Source organism: Myotis lucifugus, unplaced genomic scaffold (genome assembly GCF_000147115.1).
Source record: "Myotis lucifugus unplaced genomic scaffold, Myoluc2.0 scaffold_17, whole genome shotgun sequence".
Lineage (NCBI taxonomy): Eukaryota > Metazoa > Chordata > Mammalia > Chiroptera > Vespertilionidae > Myotis > Myotis lucifugus.
Window position 1 is genome coordinate 14,089,663 of NW_005871065.1, and position 6,000 is coordinate 14,095,662.

A 6,000-nucleotide genomic window follows, 5' to 3' on the forward strand; every position below is an offset into this window, starting at 1 on the left:
GTTCTAATTCCTCCATAGCTTCCCTGATAATGATTATGGTCCATCTTTGTAATTTTAGCCATTTTAATAGATGTTGTGGTAACTTGCATGTCCCTAATGACTAATAATTGATGAAGCTGAACATATTTTCATGTGTGTGTGTTCATTTGCCATCTGTCTATATTCTTTAGTGTCTGTTCAAATCTTTCCTTCATTGTTTTTGAGTGGTTGGCTTTCTAATTATTGAGTGTCGAAATTGTTTATATGTTCCAAATGCTAGACTGTTATCAGATGTATGGCTTGCAAGTATTCCATGGCTTGTCTTTAACCCTCTTAACAGAAAATAGGCATCCATTTTGCAGCCTCTCTTGCTGCTGGGTGTGGCCATGTGACAGTTCTTACAGACTGTGAGTAGAAGCACAGTGTGTTACTCCTGGGTTCGGCCTTTAAAATAGCGTGTGTGCTTCTCCGGGTTCTCTTTTATGTCCTCAAGCCAACGCTTTGGCTTTGATCACGCTGGTGAGGACAGGGCCTGGGGATTTCAGCATGACCTTGTGCAGCTGGATCATTCATCATCGGATGTTGCATGGTAGAGAAATAAACTTCTCTCTTCTTTTAAGTCACTGAATGTTGTGGTCACTTTTTTAGCTCGCAGCAGTATAGCCCTCACCCTAACTAATATACCAAGAAAGCTATGCTTCCTTCCTTCCTCCCTTCCTCCTTTCCTTCCTTGAGCACTTCCCAACAGTTTATGTTGACTGGCTAGAAGATGAATTCATTTTCCTAGATAAGTGTCTAAAAATTTTGTGAGCAACCAATAAGGCACAGTGGTGTTATGCATCTGGCCTAAAAAAGAGGCGTAAAACATAGTTTTGCTTTTGAGAATCTTTTTAATGTTTTTTTTTTAATTTATTTCAGAGAGGAAGGGAGAGGGAGAGAGAGCTATAAATATCAATGATGAGAGAGAGTCATTGATGGGCTGCCTCCTGCATGCCCCACACTGGGGATCAAGCCCACAACCCAGGCATGTGCCCTGACCGGGGAATCGAACCGTGACCTCCTGGTTCACAGTTCAATGCTGAACTCCTGAGCCATGCTGGCCAGGCCAATGAAAATCTTTTTATTTAGGTTTATGTCTAGCCAGTCTGGAGTTATAGAGTTGGTTGTTCAACAGTTTAGAAATGAAATTTTGCTGAGCTTAGAAAAATGCAGAAATTTGGCTTCAAATTGGTGGTGTTTTTTTCCTCTTGATGTTCTGCAGAGAACCTCAGTAAGATGAAGCGGAACTTCAACCCCTCTACCTGCCAAATGCAAAGAGGGTTTCCATGTCTAGGTACCTGCAGCCCCGTACTCTGTAGAGGTCTCCCCAGGTTAAGGGAAATCATGCAGTTGCCATTTATTTCCGTTCTCACTATGGGTCGTGAACTCTCGATGTAATTCAACTAACTTGCTTTCCCTGAGAACCTGAATGATGTTTACAGGCGAGGAAACATGCAGAAATGATAACTAACTTGTCTGAGGCCACAATGCCAGACAGGGGTGGAAGCAACCTTTTGCTACCCAAGTCCAAGCCCCCTCCTGCAAGCGCTGCCCCCTTCTATGGGAGCAGCTTTGGATTTAGATTATTCAGAGCATCGCTTTGGGCTTTTACTTCTCATGGAGGAAAGAACCTCACCGACTCGGGTTCTGCTCCCACAGCTCCTAAGCCGCAGGCTTAAGCCAGCCTCTATTACTGAGAAGAACTTGTGAAACTCCATACTTCTTTGTATTCAGGCATCGGCATGCTTGGCTTTTGTTTCTTCAATCCAGAACGTGCCCTGTGTTGACAGAAGTCCAGCTTATCCTGAAACTAAACGACAGTTGGCCTGCAGAACACAACCCAGATCCCAGGTCTGCACTTTGGCACAATCCAAAGTCAAGGTTTCTAGTGGGATGCTTCCAAGACCAGCCTGGCACCTGGGTAAGGGCTTCCAGACATCTGAAACCAGGGGAAAAGGAAAGAGACTCTTTCTTTTTCTTGTTGTTCCAGATCAGATAACGTTGCCCGATTAGTTCCTCCACCGTGAATTCACACCGCATGTACCCACATGCCAGCCTTTTGCTAAAAGGCCATCAGCTATATTGCTTCCTGCACAATCATTCATATTTTGCCTCACGCCTTCCCTTCTCCACCTCTGTTTCCGGCTCCTCCCTCTGAATTAGCAAAAATGCTTGCAAAGAAAATGTGTCAACAGGTGAAATTTATAGGAGTTTCCTAGCCCACACAGAAACGTGAACCACAGGCATCCCCAAAGGAGAGATTTTCTTACCCAGACACTTACCCTCTTGAATATGCCCCGATTCGTGCGCATGTGAGTTCTCTAGAGAAACCAGTTATCTTTTTAATGCAATCGGAGTGTGTGGCGCTCCCGTGGGGGAAGAGTGGCTTTGACGAAAGCCAGTTGGGATTATTTAGTTGCAGTTACAGAAAAACCCAACCCAAACTGGCTTAATCAAAAAGGGATTTTTTTTTTGACTCTGAAGCTTTTAAAAAAAGGATGGCTAGCTTCAAACAGAACTTTATTCAGGGCTCTAGCATATCAGTAGCACTTGTTATTTTAAAAAAAATCTTTATTTCTTTGTCTTTGTTCTACCTTCTAATCTGTTGACTTTAGCTTGGAGTTTTATGGGTACCAGAAAGGTCTCTGCTAACCATTCATTTTCACATTTTAGGTCAGAGGTTATGAGTGAGAGTCTCTTTTCCAGAAGATACAGTGACAATGTCATTGAATCTCCTTGGCTCTGGCCAGGTCACGTATGAGCCATGAAGTAAGGGACTTAGGCCTGGGTCACTAGCTCCACCCCCGGGACTGCATGGGCACAGTCACCAGGAGACTCTGGCAATGTTCACTGCAGTGAGTGTTGCCTTATAAGAAACGATATGTATGTGTCAGGTAATGTTTGGTCTCCATTGCACAAGCCAGCTGCATACCTTGAAAATGGCAAGCATCTGTTCATGTAAAATAAGAATTCACATCTAAAACCAGACTTAGAGAAAGGGTTACTTACTGATTTAAATTCCAGGAGAGAGGGTAATTTGCCAAAATTTTGGTGTGGTTGAATCAGTATTGAATACTTACTCAAAAATTTCTCCATGTCTACAGAAGGTCCATTTTATATTCTTTAAAGCATGAAGATCCTCCACTGGTCTGGTATTGAAGACTATTACAGCCTTTTTTTAAAAAAAATATATTTTATTGATTTTTACAGAGAGGAAGAGAGAGGGATAGAGAGTTAGAAACACTGATGAGAGAGAAACATCAATCAGCTGCCTCCTGCACACTCCCCACTGGGTATGTGCCCGCAACCAAGGTACATGCCCTTGACTGGAATTGAACCTGGGACCCTTGAGTCCGCAGGCCGATGCTCTATCCACTGAGCCAAACTGGTCAGGGCTATTATAGCCTTTATATATATATAATTGATTTTTTTACAGAGAAGGGAGAGGGATAGAGAGTTAGAAACATAGATCAGCTGCCTCCTGCACACCCCCTACTGGGGATGTGCCTGCAACCAAGGTACATGCCCTTGACCGGAATCGAACCTGGGACCCTTCAGTCCGCAGGCTGATGCTCTATCCACTGAGCCAAACCGGTCAGGGCTATTATAGCCTTTCTTATTGGTTTCATTGAGTTTTCGCTTTTGGTTCCTAAGATGACTATGATATTTTAGTTATAAGAAACTCTGTAGCTTGATCAGGCAGGTTCTGGAGAGAGTGAAATTGTTTATGGCTGAAACTCGAAACTTGGGAAGTCCGTGGAAGTGTTTTGATTACATTTTGGTACATACACCCAAAGTTCTCTACATTGTTCTTCTAGTCTCTCAACTTCTTCATATGTCTTTCTAAATAAATATCTGGGGTTAGGTTATCCATTCTTCTGGTCAACTCTTGACCTTAAATGTTCAACCTTTTAACCAATGAACAATTGTTCTTAGTTATGTATTTCCTTTCCCCAACCACTTTATTGTTGATTGTGTATTAGACCCTCTCTAAGTATTTCACATGCATTATTTCATCTATCCCTCATACCTACTCCATGACATAGAGACTATTATTATTCCCATTGTATGCAAGATGAAACAGACCTAAAAGAGGTTAAATATCTTGTCCAAGGTCAAACAGTTTGATCTTAAAACCATGCAACGCAAATAAGACAAAGGCTTTGTCTTGGCTCCTCCTCCCCCATGGTATAGGACAGAAAGACAAACTTATGAATAAACTAGTGCATTTAATATATTTCCATGATAATGATTTATACACGGGAAAGTGATGAAGCAAGCGAGAGAGCATTTCCCTTGTGAGGGTTGGGGAGATTTGAAATAGGTGTAGGTGAAAGTTCTCTACCGAAGGCCAAGCTCAGGTGCATGAGAACGTGTGTTCCAGCTGGAAGATGGGGCTGTGGACAGCATCCCAGAGGTTGGAACCTATGCAGGTAAAGCACAGAGGCATCTGAAGGTGGTGCATGTTGGGAAATTGCAAGCTGTTTGGCTTGACATAGGGCTAAAGAAGAATGGATATAGGACACAAGAAGAATCCAGTCCATGAAGGGGCTGGTTAGAGAGAGAGGGGGATTTGGTCAGGAAAAGACAGGGAACCTTTGAAGGGCTTTATGGAAAAGGGGACACTCATTCATAACCAGCATTTTATTTTTTCTATTAAAAAATATTCTAAGCCTTAATTTTGGGGGGATCTTTTTATTGTGTAAAATATATACAACATAAAACTTACCATTAAAATCATTTCAATGATATAGTTCAGTTCATTAAGTATATTCATGATGTTGTACAACCATTTCCATGATCCATTTCCAGAAATTTTTCATCATCCCAAACAGAAACTCTGCCCATGACACGATTACTCCCACTTCCCCTGATAGCCTGTGAGGGTCAATGGAAGTTTCCCTGAAAAACAAGAGGAAACAAGTACACAGATCCTCAGTTTACATTAGTGCAAAGAACACTGTGACTTGTGCTCTTTTAAAAGGAAAAATGCCAATGACACTCCACATTTTGGGATGAGAGAGTCCATGCAGTCGCGTCTGAGTGTGTTGTTCCTGCCAAATCGGCAAGATGACGGGGATGTTCCATTATTTCTATGATGTCCATGTCTAGTTTTTCAGTAAAAGAAAGGCCACTGATACTGCCGATGGACATCTCATGGCATCAGTCTAGCCATCACACACACACTGAGTATCTGCTGTGTGCATGGTCAAGTGCCATAAACAGATTCATGACCTTCAGAGGAATTGTAATGTCATCAGGGAGAAGGACCTGGGCATGTTGATCTGTCACCTAAGATAGAATGGAACCAGATCTGCCTTACCCCCTGATATGTGTGGATTATATCACCTCATTGTACAGCCTCTTTGCAGCACTGATCACATTATCATTTTACATTAATTTGAAAGTCTTTTTATATTACCATCTGACTGTTCACTCCATAATGGTAGACACTTACCTGTTTTTGCTCATTATTGTCTCTCCAGTGTCTAGCATAGTTCTTGGCACATAGAATGTGCTCAAGAAAGCTATACTGAGTGAATGGCTACTATAATCCAATATAATAAAAGGGTAATATGCAAATCGACCAAATGGCGGAATGAGCAGTAGGCATGGCGCGCAGAGACCACCAGGGGGCAGATGCTCAATGCAGGAGCTGCCCCCTGGTGGTCTGTGCGCTACCACAGGGGGAGTGCTGCTCAGCCACAAGCTGGGCTAATGGCTAGCGAGCGCAGCGACAGTGGTGAAATCCTCTCCCACCTCTGCAGCAGCACTAAGGATGTCCAACTGAAGGCTTAGGCCTGCTTCCCAGCAGGCCTAAACCTTCAGTCAGACATCCTCCAAGGGCTCCCGGACTGCTAAAGGGTGCAGGATGGGCTGAGGGGACTGCCCCCCCCCAAGTGCATGAATGTCATGTACCGGGCCTCTAGTTATATACATGTGTGTATCTAAATGTGTGTGTGTGTGTGTGTGAATATTTAT